Source organism: Somniosus microcephalus, chromosome 7, assembly GCF_052327205.1.
Source record: "Somniosus microcephalus isolate GS21.2 chromosome 7, FLI_Smic_1.0, whole genome shotgun sequence".
Lineage (NCBI taxonomy): Eukaryota > Metazoa > Chordata > Chondrichthyes > Squaliformes > Somniosidae > Somniosus > Somniosus microcephalus.
In genome coordinates this window covers 244,334,678-244,350,132 of record NC_140993.1, presented here as the reverse complement: position 1 = coordinate 244,350,132, position 15,455 = coordinate 244,334,678, and the positions used below count along the sequence as shown (strand labels likewise).

Genomic DNA, 15,455 nt, shown 5'->3' with positions numbered 1-15,455 from the left:
TATACCAAGGACCTCCAGGGGCAGGTCACATCACTGCAGTGAGGTATTCTCTACTTGATTCCTTGAGCCCAACATAAACTGTGAACAGGCTGAATCAGAATCTAACATACACTGGAAGCTCAGTTATACTCTCAGGATAACAGAGAAAGGCTCCACCTCATGAACTGTACCTTAACCTAAGAAGTCTTGCCAGAACCAGAACAGCCTGCCAGCAAAGCTGGCACCACCCACTCTGAGGAACACATTGCACTGCACAAGGTGTAACCAGAACATTGCTCTCTAAACTATAATTTCAGCTTGGTCGCTACCACACTCTGTGTGCTGGTCTCTTGATCTGTCATCTTCCACCACTCATACGCACTGGTTAATGAACAGGGCAATTGTTTCACAAAAGCAATACACCTTTCATAGTGAAAGCCGAAGCAAAGTGGTGGGTCATGCCTATTGCACCCTGGTCCCAGCGACACCATTCCTCACCTCAACAAATCCTTCCCACAGCAAAACAAAGGGAATCAAGGGATATGGGGATAGTGCAGGAAAGTGGAGTTGAGGTTGTAGATCAGCCATGATCTTATTGAATGGCAGAGCAGGCTCGAGGGGCCAAATGTCCTACTCCTGCTCCTATTTCTTATGTTCTTATGGAAGCTATTATTACATCCCAGGGTTACGCTATTATACAAGTAGATAGAGGGCTGGGTGAGTCAACTCCTCTCGGAGCAAGGTGATCAGATTGCTTATGGGAGTGACTGACACCACAGCTACAGCAGACCTGAATTTGTAACGGAGGCTTCGAAACTGGGCCAAGAAGGACTCCGCTCCAGATGTCCCTGGGGAGGCCACGTCCTCCATGGTAGTCTGCAGTTTGGTCAGGATGGTCATGTTGCACCACACAGATATGTGACCACCTCAGTGGCTGCCCCAAGCAGTACAGTCTGCCTGGCACACACTCACACTGCACGAGCTGCCATTGCTGATCCAGCAAACACGCATTTGTTGGCAGGGCCTGTGAGGTCCGAATCCCTGGGCTCAAGCAGCTGAAGAAGCCCTGAGCTGCCGCTCCGTCCAGCACGCTGGGGGGAATTTTAATCCCCCTCCACCCCGAGGGGAGGGGGGGTTAAAAATTTAAAAATGGGAAATCCGACCCCAACCCACCTCCAAAGTACCGGTTTTCACGGAGGCGGAATGGGGGGCGTGCGATTAACCTGTTCTCCGGAGCCGGGTCCGGAATTTAAATATTTGAATCAGGCAGCGTGTTTCACATTTTTTCTCTGTTTTTAGCTTTTATGGTGGCTGGCCGGACTCGACTATAGAAGGGAGGTGCGAATGACTGGATGTAACAGGTAAGTGCCTTTCCAGCACTACTTGTGTGCCAGGAGGAGCAGGAATGCTACCTAACCCCCGCCTGCCCCACCAAGCTTACCCTCTGAGATCTGACCCACCGCCCCCCAGTGATTGGACGACCGATGTCCAACTCGTCTCCATCTGATGCCTGACTGCCTCTCCAATCTCCCCGATGGCCAATTCCCAATCCCCACCCCATGGGCAACTCACCTTCGCTCCGCTCCCTGTCTGCCTACCCACCTGACAGCCAGCCAACCAGTCAATCTGGCTGGTGGCAGCCGGGAAACCCATTCAAAGATTTTAATCGGGTCCCGCCGTTAAATTCGGCAGGACCTCCGGGAAACCCATACTGTCGGGGCCATTGTGTCTCCTCCATTTCCACTGACACTTGCTCCTACTCACTTGTATTCTGTGTTTCACCGCGAGTTTCCTCCTGTAAGTCAGTAACTGAACCCCGCCCCCCGCCCCATCTCCACAAAGCGCACATGCCTGTGCTGGTGCTTGCCATTGTAGGAGTGCATGATGCAGGGTGGCATAAAGAGCTTGGTTGAGGTCAGTCATTGGGCACAGCATCTCCTCTCATAGGCCCCTAGAGGAACAGAAGTAGAACACATCTTTAGAGTATAGCAGTGGCTCAGTGAAATGGAGCTTTACATGATAAGGCACTGTAGTGTGTTGGGCTGCAGTGTATGTGAAGGAATGAATGGGCGAGCAAGTGAAAAAGGAACGAAAGCAAAGAAGGATACGAGCCATGAATTTGGGGCAGCCTCTGATCTTCCTCTCTTCCACTCCTTCGATGGTCTCCATGCTTAGAACCTCCAGTGCCCTCTCTTTGTAGGAGTCAAAGGTCACATCTTAGGTAAACGTCCATGTTCCTATCTGCAGCCAGTGGCCTTCGACAAGCAGATGGAAAAGCGTTTAATGTTGGAAGATGGAATATGAGAAGTCTGCGACAAGTGCCCAAACACGTAGCCACTTTACGTGAGTGTGTCCGCATGCAGTGTGCAGGGACCTTGGGTGGGCAGCGGATCTGTGCTTGTTGTTTGTCGCACTTCATGGGGCACAGGGCAAGTACATCTTGATGGCAGCATTGGCGAGTACCCTGCTAAAACATGGGTATGCACGTGCATTTGGGAAGTATACAAACCGTTCCTGGAGCATGGATTGTCTCTCTTGTGATGTTGCATCAAGCTTGCAGAGAAGTGCTATTTCAATACCTGGTTAGACAACATCGATACACTATGCAAAGCGCGAGCACATTTATCTTGGCAACCTTCTGTCATCCAACACATTTCCTCTTCACTTGCTGCCAGGTTTGGGCTCCAGGAAACAAAATTGGAAACTATGTTAACTCTCTCTGCAACCTCAATCCAGGCTCCTGTCATGGTATTCTTGACTAGAAAGTGCCCCTCCAATCCAAAAAGCCAGCCCTTCCCTGAAGCAACTCCAGCAGAAGCACCGCCAAAGTAATATCCTGGAGTGATAGTCTTCTTGCTCGGGATCCTCATTCAACATTTTAAAACTTTACCCTATTGTGTCCAATTTTGGCCATCCTACTTTAGGAAGGATGTCAAGGCCATGAGAGAGAACAGAAGAGATTTACTAAAATGGTACCCGGGGCTGAAAGGCTTTAGTTAAGAGAGGGGACCAGAGAAGCAGGGGCTCTTGTCGCTAGAACAGAAAAGCTAAGAGGAGATTCTCGATAGAGGTGTTTAAATTATGAGGGGTTTAAAATATTTTTGCATGAAATCCGACGCTTCAATGAGGCTTGCGCATGAATTAGGCGCAAGCACTTTAGCTCATTAAAAATAGATCAGTGCAGAATTGCAGGCCAAAAACAAATTGATGCAAACTTTGCTTTCTCAATTCAGCGCTCCTGATACACCAGCTGTGTACCTGCCTTCCTGACACACGGGACAGCAGAATCGGCCCTCGCGTCCCGGTGTGAGTCACTGGAGCAGATTATAACTTTGTGCAATAGTGTAAAACAGGAGATGGTGAATCGGCAGCCCATTTTACATTTCTCCCCGTCTTTATTTCCATTGAAGTTGTTGCAAATAAAACATCTGTAGAGATGTAAAACGGGCTGCCGATTCACTGTCGCCCATTTTCAACTATCGCACACAGTCACAATCCGTTTCTAGGAGAGAAGGAGGAAACAATTGCGCTGCTGGTCTATATGGTGAGCTGAGAGCTCTGCCAAAGTAACATGGCATTGCTGTTAACAAGTGCCAACAGCTGAGCCTATTTACGTTTGCCAACAGCAGATCTTTACTCCTGGATGCAAGAAATGAAAGTACCAGAAGTTATGTGCCTCTGGAACACTACCCCAGTTATATTAAAGACTGACTGTTGCTATAGGCAGCAATGCATTATAAATGGGGTAGCAATGTGTGTCAGTCGTGGCTCAGTGGGTAGCATTCTTGGCTCTCAGAATGAAAGACTTGAATTTATATAGCACCTTTCACGGTCACCGGACGTCCCAAAGCACTTTACAGCCAATGAAGTACTTTTTGAAGTGTAGTCACTGTTGTAATGTGGGAAACGCGGCAGCTAATTTGCTCTCACAAACAGCAATGTGATAATGACGATATAATCCTTGGAGTGGGACTTCAACCCCACAAGCTTCTGTTAACCAAGAGCTGTGGCTCAGTTGGTAGCAGTCTTGCCTCTGAGTCAGAGGGTTGTGGGTTCAGGTCTAGAAAAGCTAGGCTGACACTCCAGTGCAGTACTGAGGGGGTGCTGCACTGTCGGAGGTGCCGTCTTTCAGATGAGATGTTAAACCGAGGCCCCGTCTGCTCTCTCAGGTGGCTGTAAAAGATCCCCTGGCACTATTTTGAAGAAGAGCAGGGGAGTTCTCCCCGGTGTCTTGGCCAAAATTGATCTCTCCACCAACATCACTAAAACAGATTATCTGGTCATTGCTGTTTGTGGGAGCTTGCTGTGCGCAGATTGGCTGCATTTCAACAGTGACTACGCTTCAAAAGTGGCTGTAAAGCACTTTAGGGATAAAAACAGTTCAGAAGCAAAGCATTGGTTGTAAAGCACTCTATAGTGTCCTGAGGATGTTGAAGGTGCTATATAAATGCAAGTTTTCCTTTTTAAAAACAATTTGCACTCCATATTGTAGAGAGTGCTAAACACTGGGCAAAAAGGCACTTCTGATCATTAAGCATGGTGGTAATTTTCACTTTGGGTGCAGGGGGAAACTGACATTGGGGGATCTCTCTCCCCCTCCCCCCCACCACTCCCCATAAAGTCAATGGGAAAAATATGGGGCCGGGTGTATAATGGGTGGACAAACCACAACCACCAGCGTTCCGCCCACATCCAAATTAAGAGTTGCCCCCAGCACGACAAATTACAGCCTGGAGATGTATTTATTTTTTAAGAGCGACATCAATTACAATAGGTTGCAGTGTTAATCCAACTGAGTGAGACACCCTCTCCTTGGTTTCAAGACTTCCCACCCCAGAATCCCACACTTGCTTAGCACATATATTGCTTCATCTTTAATAAATGAATAGCTTTGTACAGTTCTGCAGGACATGACTTGCTGCAGTGAATCACTTCAGGAATACAGGTTAAGATATGACACTGACTGCACGGAGCCCGTGGGAACAAAGCTATATCCTTCCATTCTATGGCACAGTGCAAGACTGCTTTAACACACTGTCAGGCAGGTTACATGTGATATTTTAAACCTCTTTTTATATATCTTTATTCCAGTGGTTGCACTCCACTGATGATCTCATGCTTCAAGAATCAGCATTCATTTAATGCCCAGGGGCAGATAACCATTTAACTGGCTGCCGAGCTCCCCAGCCAGTCCACAATCGAACAGCATGGCTCCAGCTGATGGCAAGACCTGTTCTGTTTATATTGATATCGGGAGTAGCACTGCCTGCGCAGGCCCCGGTGGAAATGATCTCTTTCTATATTTGTTCTCAGGATATGAGCGACACTGGTAAAGCCTCATTTACTGCCCATCTCTGGTTGTCCTCATAAGGTGCTGGTGGGCCTCCTCCTTGAACAGCTGCAGTCCTTGTTCTGATGATGGGAGGATTTTGTCCCAATGTTGATGAAGGAATGGCCAATACATAAAACTAAAGACTCGCATGTCACAGTGAGGATGGTGTGTGACTTGGAGGGGAACTTGGGAGCGATGGTGTTCCCATGATCTTGCTTCTCTTGTCCTTCTTGATGGTTGAGTTATCCTGGTTTCCTGTCTAGCATGCCTTCCTTAACCAACGCCACAAAAAGCACATTATTTGGTCGTTCCTCCATTTGCTGCTTGTGGGATCTTGCTGTGTGCAGTATTGGCTGCTGCGATGGCCTACGCAATAACAGTGGCTGCACTTCAGACGCAATCCATTGCTTGTAAAGCACGGACCCAATGATGATGAAGGAGCAATCGATAACATGTCCAAGTCAGGATTGTATGTCATGTACCCCTGTCCTTTAGAGATTCAAATAAATGCTGGATTCAAACAATACTTTTTCTATTTGCCACATTATTGAAATCTCAAGTTAAATTCAACAAGCCATTTTGCAGTAGGGTTGCACATGGGTGCAAAGCATGCTAATTTTTTCCCCATCTTTTTTACTGGCAAATCTGAAGGAAAATAATCAAATGTGAGGCACAACACCTCATTGAAGCTGCTTTCTTTCAGTGTGCAATCAGTTGTGCAACAGCTCTCCTTTTATCTGCGTGGGATAATAGGAGTGAAAATGACTGTGGTCAGGATAAGGGCGTGTCCAATGAAATGCCTGTACAATTAATAAATCATTGGCTTTTGTTTCACATAAAATGGATTCACAGGAATGTAAAACCTGTTCGGTACTTGTATTCATGAATTGATTCATTGCAGCATGTTATGTCCTGTATAACTACACCAAGTTATTCGCCCATTAAGAATTAAGTAATAAGGGGTGCGCAGATGTAGATTGCTGGCTATGACCAGACACAGATTTTAGAAACTAGGGGTGTGAGTTTGGATAGGAGCTCCTTTACTGGGACCAGTGCAATCCTGTCATTAAAATCAATGCAAAATCTAGATTTCTGGGTAGCGATCAGCATTAACAAACTTTGGCCTAACATGATTCTTGGTTGTTGTGATATCGAATTGCATAGAATTTTACAGCTCGTAAACAACCCATTCAGCCCAACTGCATGTTTATGCTCCGCATGAGCCTCCACCCAGTCCACTTACTATATCTCACTCTACTGACATATCCTTCTATTCCTTTCTCCCAAATGTACTTATCTAGCATCCCCTTAAATGCATCTATGCTATTCACCTCAACCACTCCATGTGGTAGCAAGCTCCACATTCTAACCATTCTCTGAAAAAAGAACTCAGGCCAATATGAAAGGGCCAGCGTCAAAACCAAGCTCCACTGTGTTACTTATTAGAATTACTATGGGCCCTAAGTTGGATAGCGCCCAAACTTAATTCGTCCTCTGGCCTCGTTGGGATAAAGCTGGTGAGCTGCAGGTGCCAATCGGGCGTCCCAACGCAGCTCGCTGGTCCAAGCTCTTCAAATTTCGGTTGGCTCAGATGCCAAGCCGGCCTTCGGTAAATCGGTTGTTGGGGTGGGGGGGATTAAGCTGGAGGGGGGTTAGCGAGTGCGGGCTGCAGTATTAATGCTCCTCCTGGCTCCATGCAATGCAAGCTCCGTCTCGTTTTAATAAATCTCCCCGAAATGGGTGCAGGACCCTCATTTCACTATTGAAATGTGGCCTGCACTCATAAAGTCATTGGGGGAAAAATTCAGTTGGTAGCGCCACCCGTTAGCGCCTTAAGAGGGCGCTAAGTGGGGCGCAAAGCAACTAGCGCCCGGGCGCGGCGATATCTGCGCCTCTCGCGAAATTGACCGGATATTTTGCAGCGGCGCTAAATACCACCCGATCTCCTGCGCACGCAGATCTTGACGTCATTCGAGAGTGCAACGCCCTTGGGGCGCCCCGGACTGGAAATTGAGTGGTGCCCCCCTCTTTTCCACCTGGCGCAACCAACGACAGGTTGACTGGAATGCTTCCCAGTCACTGTGGGGCTGGGGGGGGGCGCCATTTAAAGGGGGCCTCTTCCTGGCTTTTGTGTGGTAGCCATTTTTGCACCACTCGTTCTGAGAGAGAGAGAGAGATTTTGAGAGAGACAAAGAGAGAAAGAGAGACTTCTGCATTGAGTCAACGCTGTCTGAGGTAGTTTTGGCTTCTGACCATAACTTTGCAGGTACTTTGGTTTTTGACCTTCATAACTTTGATTGCCTAGATACTATGGGGGCTGCAATGGATGGGAACGTAGTCCTTCTCAATCACATTCGGAGAGCACAGAGACGCAGAGAGTGAGTGGCAATCATGGCCAGACGGAAGAGGGCCAGCAGGCCTCGGCACAGGAGATCTTACCCTCCCAGGGTTTTTCGCCAACAGTTCTCCTACATTAATATGTCTGAGGAGCACTGTTTGCGAAGGCTGCACTTCAGCAAGGAGGTGGTCACTGAGCTCTGCCACCTGCTTCAGCCAGATCTGCAGCCTCAACTGAGGAGCAGGACGTCTCTGTCGGTGGCAGTGAAGATAACAGTGGCTCTCAACTTTTATGCCACCGGCTCATTTCAATCAGCTACTGGGGACATCGCCAATATCTCCCAGTTCGCGGTGCATTGCTGCAAAGTCAGGTAACAAATGCCCTCTTTAAAAGGAGACGAGAGTACATCTCTTTCCCCATGACCCCGGACAAGCAGCAAGAACGCGCAACGGGCTTTGCGATGATAGCGGGCTTCCCCGTGGTGCAGGGCGCCATTGACTGCACGCATGTGGCTTTGCGTGCGCCGCAAGAGAATGCCGAGGATTTCCGCAACCGAAAGGGCTTCCATTCCTTAAACGTCTAGTTGGTCTGTGACCACAGACAGCTGATACTCGCTGTCAATGCCCACTTTCCTGGCAGCAGCCACGATGCCTTCATCCTGCGCCAGACTTCTGTGGCAGACCTTTTCCAGGCACCGCATCACCCAGGAGGTTGGCTTCTCGGTGACAAGGAATATCCTCTGTGCACCTGGCTGATGACACCGCTCCGTTCGCCCAGCACCCCTGCTGAGCTAGCATACAACGAGAGCCATCAAGCTACCAGGAACATCGTTGAGCACACAATCGGCGTGCTCAAGCAACGGTTCCGCTGTCTGGACCATTCTGGAGGAGCCCTGCAGTACTCGCTTGAGCGAGTCTCCCACTTCGTTGTTGTGTGCTGCATGCTGCATAACCTTGCAATCCTCAGGACCCAGCTAATGCCACCAGCAGAGGAGGAGGAGGAAGAGGAGGAGGAAGATGAGGAGGATGATCATCAGCAGCACCAAGGCGGGAGGGAGGCACAAAGTGGAAGGGCCATCCATCAAATGCTCAAAGCAAGTCGCTTCTAGGCCCCCTCTGAGGAAATGGCTTCTGCCATTCAAACAACCTGAATGAAACCATCCCGCAACCCCTAAGCCGGTCAAGGCAACAATGAGTGCAAAGACCAAACATGTACATTTTGAATACAGACACTTCTTTATTTCACAAACTCTGTGCGTCTCATTTCCGCATAACAAAGTAATAGAAAGAAACACAAAAAAAAGCAGTCATTCGCATAACTGGCTCTCACAACCTGGAGACAATGTCCAAAACAGTTACAAAAATTTGACCACGAACCTCGGCCTTCAATAAAACAATGAAAAACATTTTGTCACACCTCCTACTTTTTGCCCTTCGAGGGTGGTCAGCTTCCCTTGCGAAATTCCCCCCTTCCCACCCTGCAGCTCCTCCGTAATGGGACCCCAGTGGCTGGAGCAAGGCTGGGGGAAAGCTGCTGATTGTCATAAACTGAGACTGCAGAGGTCCTTAAAGGACGGCTTGGACCAGCTCTGGGCCTGGAGGGCCCGGCTGCTGACTGCACCAACTCTGCATGGGCGGCAGCAGACTGTCCTACAGGTGGTGGCAACTGCAGTGGAGAAGTGCCAGTGGTGGCAGCAGGAATGCTGTCATCTTGAGAGAGGACAGTAATTCCCTGCTCGACCGACACACTGGCACTCCCACGGGGCAGCACTTCAGCATCCGGAGCAATCTGATGGAGCACAGCTTGCTGGCCTGCTGCGGCGCGGTGAGAGCCCCGGGGAAATGTGTCCGATCCAGCGAGGGTGGCAGCACTCAGTGCTCGCGTGGCCTCAATCTGCATCTGCATGAGACCAGCCACTGACTGCATTGCAGCACTAAGCATTTGCGTGGCAGCCGCCTGTGCTACAGCGAAGTGCTCCACACTCCTTGCCAGTGATTCAATGGATTCGGGCAACCTTGCCACTGCAGCCATGAGCTCAGTGTGCCTGTGCTCCGCCTGGACACTCATTTCAGCGAGGACCCACTCCTCCTCGGCGTCCAATGCAGCAGGACTCGAAGCCACACTCTCCCTCTGGGGTAAGGCCCCCGAGCTTCCCTACCCCCTTCGCGTTGCTGCAGCCCGCTGGGTCCTGGAGCTTCACCCTCATCAGACCATTCACCCCTGCTCCCCTCCAGGGAAGGCGTGTTCCCAGTGTGGGCATGGGCTGCCTCGGTAAAGGGTGGCGCTGATGCTCCGGCTTCCTCTTCCTCCTCGCCTTCAGCTTCACTCCCACTGGCAGCTTGAGGGCCCGTCTCCTCACCTGGTGAATCACCATCTGAAAGCAGGGAGGCACAAGAGTGGCTTTAGCGTGAGGACAGGGTGGCAGCAAGGGAGGCATGAGTGCACCGATTTAGTGATTTGGATTGTAATTTTCAAAGGCTGGTGTTGTGAGGAACAAGTGGAAGGAGAGAGGACAAAAAAGTGATGACCTTACCATTGCTGTCCAGAACGGGGTCGGCGTCTCCAGTGGCGATGGGACCAATCAAACGGCTTGCCACAATCCTGTGGACGCGCTCCTCAAGATCGCTGAGGGGTTGCAGCTGAGGCCGCCCTTCACCGGTCCATTGCTGCTGTCTCCTATTATGAGACAGCTTGGCCTGCAAGAAAAAGGACGGTGTCTGAGTAAATATGCAGCCATGGTCTTGCCTGAAATGCCTCCCATGGTTGAATAGCCCTTACTGTATGCAGCCATGGTCTTGCCTGAAATGCCTCCCATGGTTGAATAGCCGTTACTGTATGCAAACTGTGGAATGTGCGTGTGTGTTTGATGAAAGGGCCATAGGTGTTGGATGAGTGTTGGGCATTGGGGCTTTCAAGACCCTCTGGCCATAAAGTGAGGTTGAGATGGAGGGATGGAGAGGTTTTGAAAAAAAGGCACTCACCCTGATGACCCGAGTGAGCTCGTTGAACTTTTTCCTACATTGCACATGGGTCCTAGGCACCATGCTGCTTGAGGACACTCTCTGAGCCACCTCCCTCCACACTCTTCTGTATTCGCGTGGCAAAGGCCTCCTGCCACTCTCTGGGTAAAGAATGGATCTTCTGCGTTCCACCCTGCGAACCAGAGCCTCCAAAGCCCGCTCGCAGAAGCGCTGTGTTCGCTATCTGGCCCTCTCCATAGTGTTTGGCTGCTAGATTTAGCCACAGGTCTGCCCAGGCCGAGATTCAAGGCTCCAATGAGCAGAGTGTGGCTGCAGAGCAAGATCGACCCTCCCCTTTAAGAACTGACCGGCGCCAGTGTGTCTGTGTTCAATCGCTAACTGACAGCACCTGTGGTGCGCCCGCCCTCTGAGGTAACGCCTCGCTCCTCGGCCTTAGCGCCTTAAGAGAGGTGTGTAGCACCTGATTTAGCGCTCCAATCACCTCCAGGGGTGATAAAAGCCAAGTTACCTGTCGGAGGCGATAATTAGTGCCAGGCGCTAAACTTTGCGCACCGCCAGTAATGGCGTCCCATATGGGGCGATAGCGAATTTTTCCCCCATTGTCATTATGGCACAGAAGGAGGCCATTTGGCCTATCCAGTCCGTGCCGGCTCTCTGTAGAGCAATCTAGTCAGTCCCATTCCCTGCTCTATCCCCGTAGCCCTGCAAGTTTATTCCCCTCAAATGCCTATCCAATTTCCTTTTGAAATCATCGATCCTTTTCGCTTCCACCACCCTCGTTGGCAGCGAGTTCCAGGTTCTCAACACTCGCTGCGTAAAAAAGTTCTTCCTCACATCCCCCCTGTATCTCTTGTCCAGAACCTTAAATTTGTGTCCCCTAGTCCTTGTACCATCAACTAATGGGAACAGCCTTCCTCTGACTACCTTATACAAACCCGTCATAATCTTGTACACCTCCCCTCAATCTCCTTTGCTCCAAGGAGAACAATCCAAGAAAATAACACTCATTTCAGGCGAGTACCAGAGCCTCCTGATTAAAGGCGCTGACATATGTAGCAGCATCCCAAACTGTTTAGTGGGCAGTTGCCCTGTTAAATTTGTCAGCGTTGCGCCTATTTTATGCACGTAAAACGGGAGCAACGACATTGGATTTATGCCCCAATGTGTTCTTGTTATTATCGTAATTCTGAAGGTTTTCCAAATTTGCTAGATTAAGTAAATAAATTCTGGTGGCAGTGTACATTTTATAAGTTTCATTGTAATTGGAGGTGATGGCTGCATGGGGGGCCTTTTTATTGTCAATGTTCTGACTCTTCTGAAGGCAATGGCTCTTTCTCAGGGACACTTTGACAGATGCCAGGCACCCTCTGTGACTATGACCAAGTCGCCATTCTTCATGCATGACCCTAGACAGGGAGTGCAGGGTTTTCCACTGGAGTTGCGCCAGCTTCTTCCAGGCTCCCCCTCACTTCTGGGTAGGGTAGCCAATTCTGGTTGGACGTATATCCCTGAAGGTTTCATCACAAGACCTCCCGCCTCCCCCCCAGGGACCCGCCATTGGCCGTCCGCCACACCCATCCTCGCGGCGCAATGAGGCCAATTGGGAAGCGAGCAAACTCTTCATTACCCGATTGGAAGATTCTTGACTGTCAGTCTTTTTTCCCATCTCCAATAGTTTTAGAACTATTAAATTATTCAAAGAAAATGAAAAAGGAACAGTATTTTTTTAATACCTTAATGATCTTTCTCCAGCGTTGCTTGCAGCAGAGTCCTGGAGATTAATCTTGAGTTCCTGGAGACCCCATGACAATCCTGGAGGAATGGCAACTCTACTTCTGGTATTTTCCACTGGAAGTGACAGAAATGGTAGAAATACTAATTGTATAGATTAAGGTGGTAATTACAAAAACAATGATCAAAACCGAACAACTTTGGGTCCAGAAGCCACAGGGGCCCTCGGCCGTGCTATTCTGCAGCAGGCATCTGAGGCCTGTTGTGGCCATTTTCCAACTCCCGCCTCCCTTCCCCTCCCCCACTCGGACCAGCCTGATCCTGTCCTCATAGGCATACACACATACACACTTTTCAGTTGCAGCAGAATGATCCTGACTTTCCCCACCTATTGTTAACCCAGGGATATTAGGCCCATTTTTCTTGCTCATACTGCTGTCCCGGCCGAGCTCGGTTTAGTGAGCACAGACTGGGAATCTAACCTTGGTCCTTCTTGCCTCCGTGCTACACATTACACACCAACAGGGAGGGGGTTGCCCTTGCATATGGGGCTATAAGCATTGTGTACACCTGATTTACCAGAAGCAAAATTGAAATTATGAAGTAAAAGATATAAATAGTATAGCATATGCAATATGAATGGGCTGGAAGGGTTATCAGGATTCTTACCACAGGCCCATTTGGTTGAAAGGCACGGGCCCCGATTGTAAAGGGGGTGCAGGTATGGTGCGTGCGAGTTCAGAGTGGGTGGAGAACATGGGGAGTCCATTGGTGTGGAGGCCAGGCCGATATTAACGGCCTGCCGTCATTTCCATAAATTCTCTCCGTCTCCCGCCCGAACCCACCCGCATACACGACCTGGCTGGCAGGCAGGGGCGGGAATTCGACAGCAGGAGGCCGCAGCCGGGGAACCATGGGAACGATCCCCGCAGTCGCTTAAGACGCTCCTTAAAACCTACCTCTTTAACCAAGCTTTTGGTTATCTGTCCTAATAACTCCTTATGTGACTCAGTGTCAAATTTTGTTTGATAACGCTCCTGAGAAGGGTAGGCGTGAGAAAGGGTCTGATATGTTGTGGAAGTTATCCCGTTGAAATTTCACCCACACACAGGAAGATGTGCTCAGCCATTAAGTGGTATTGAAAATCATTATGTGACAATGGTATCTGCTGGATTCAGGTGCAGCATTTGCCAGGGAGGTCAAAAGGAGGTACTCTCCATTCTGACGCACCTGGCAGATAAAGAGGTTGGCTTTGGAACTAAATATGGACCTGGGAAATATTTTGGCTACCAATTTTGATTGATCAGAACTTGTGAGATTATAATTCAAAAGCACAGCAAGAGCAAACCAATCAGAAGAAATCATCACCGTTGGCTGCCAGGAGATTTGGAAACATGCCCTCCCTGTCAGACTGTCACAGAATTCAAACGCATACCATAGAGGTGTTTAAAATCATGAAGGGTTTAGATAGAGTAAATAAAGAGAAACTGTTTCCAATGGCTGAAGGGTCGATAACGAGAGGACACAGACTTAAGGTGACTGGCAAAAGAACCAGAGGCGACATGAGGAAAAACTTTTTACACAACGAGTGGTTAGGATTTGGAATGCTCTGCCTGATAGGGTGGTGGAGGCAGATTCAATAGTAGCTTTCAAAAGGGAATTGGATAAATACTTGAAAGGGAAAAAAATGCAGCAATATGGGGAAAGAGTGCGGTGGGGAGCGGGGGAGTGGGACTATCTGGATTGCTCTGCGAAAGAGCCGGCGCAGACTGGATGGGCCGAATGGCCTCCTTCTGTGCTGTACTATTCTATGATTCTCCATTAGCCCTCCAAGACACAACAGAAGACAGATGAGGAAAATCAATTGGAGAGAAAAAAAAATAAACTGGCTGACAAAATGTAGCAGTTTTAGTGCCTTTTCTAAGCCTCCTCAGTTTGACTCATGGTTGGCTTTGGTTCCACAGGCACCAACCAGCAGCCCCCTTCTGTCCTGTCCAACTCTCTAGTCTTCGTGTTTGAACCTGAGCAGTTGGCAAATTCTGAAGAAAAGTTGTACCCAAACATTACCCAATCTTTTCCCTTCAGGTGCTGATTGTCTCGCTGTGCGTTTCCAACATTTTCTGCTTTTACTTTAGAATTCCAGTAAAGAGGGTTTCATTTTTGCCAAGACGCTGATTGTCAGCAGGTTGTTCAGTTGTGTTGGGGGTGGGGGAGAAGGGTGTGGCGGGGGGGGGGGGCGGGGGGGAGCGAGGGCATCACAGTCACGTTGAAGTCTGATCTTACCCAAGGACTATACGTGCATATTTTCAGCAGGGAACATTGCATTTCACTCTGGTGTAGAAAACTGCTTGAGGGATATTAAAACTCTCAGGACCAGCTTGGCTACAATCTGCTGGATTAGAACACACCACAGACGCATTATCAAGGCAACCTCATACAATTTTGCTTCTGCCGCCCACAATCCTATTTCTTTAATATAGCCTCCTTTTTAAATGTACATTGTTGCCACTTCTTTCTACATCGCCCAGGCAATCCCTCCAAGCGATGGAAAAGTGAGCCTTGAATAGCAACTCATTTAGGCCTCTTTTCTGCTTTCCATAATCTGGACAACATACTGTGCACTGAGGAGTACTGCAGACAACCACCTCACAAGAATCAATACCTGTATTAAGACGCAGACCATGTACTCTAATAGTAAGTACATTCCAACTCAGTGAAGTATTTAAACATTTGGTAATAAACATGGCTCACAACAGAGTAGCAGTCTGCTGGGATAAACAATCTCATGAGTCAGGCCTTTAAAGTACAGGGTGGAAGAATTGGGTGGCGCATTTGGTTAGAACAGTGTGCTTTCACCTCTGGGATGTGGGTTTGAATTCGGTCCAGACCGATGGCAATGAAAGGTTCCTCTATCTGCTGCTTGTTAGCATGTTAAGTGAAGTGAGTTTGGCCAGACTCAACCCAGTTTCTAGTAAGCACAACTCACTTACCATAATTTGACATTAAACTGGCAGCCCCATTCAGTGAGGCCTCCACGATGGCTGGTGGGAGAAATGAAAAATGCGTCTGAAGGGTGGGGAGAAGGCCACATTGT

At 49.0% G+C, this 15,455-nt stretch overlaps 1 long non-coding RNA gene across 3 annotated transcripts in view; it reads left to right on the top strand.

Annotated features, from left to right (window-relative positions):
- Nucleotides 1-15,455, top strand: part of LOC147115201 (uncharacterized) — a 162,877-nt gene that overhangs the window by 66,777 nt on the left and 80,645 nt on the right. For 2 of the 3 annotated variants that reach the window (XR_015079090.1, XR_015079089.1), the window contains exon 3: nucleotides 1,279-1,340. This is a non-coding gene — a long non-coding RNA (uncharacterized LOC147115201). Of the gene's footprint in view, nucleotides 1-1,278; nucleotides 1,341-12,382; nucleotides 12,642-15,455 lie in introns of those variants that run through there. The other variant, XR_015079091.1, reaches the window with a different exon arrangement.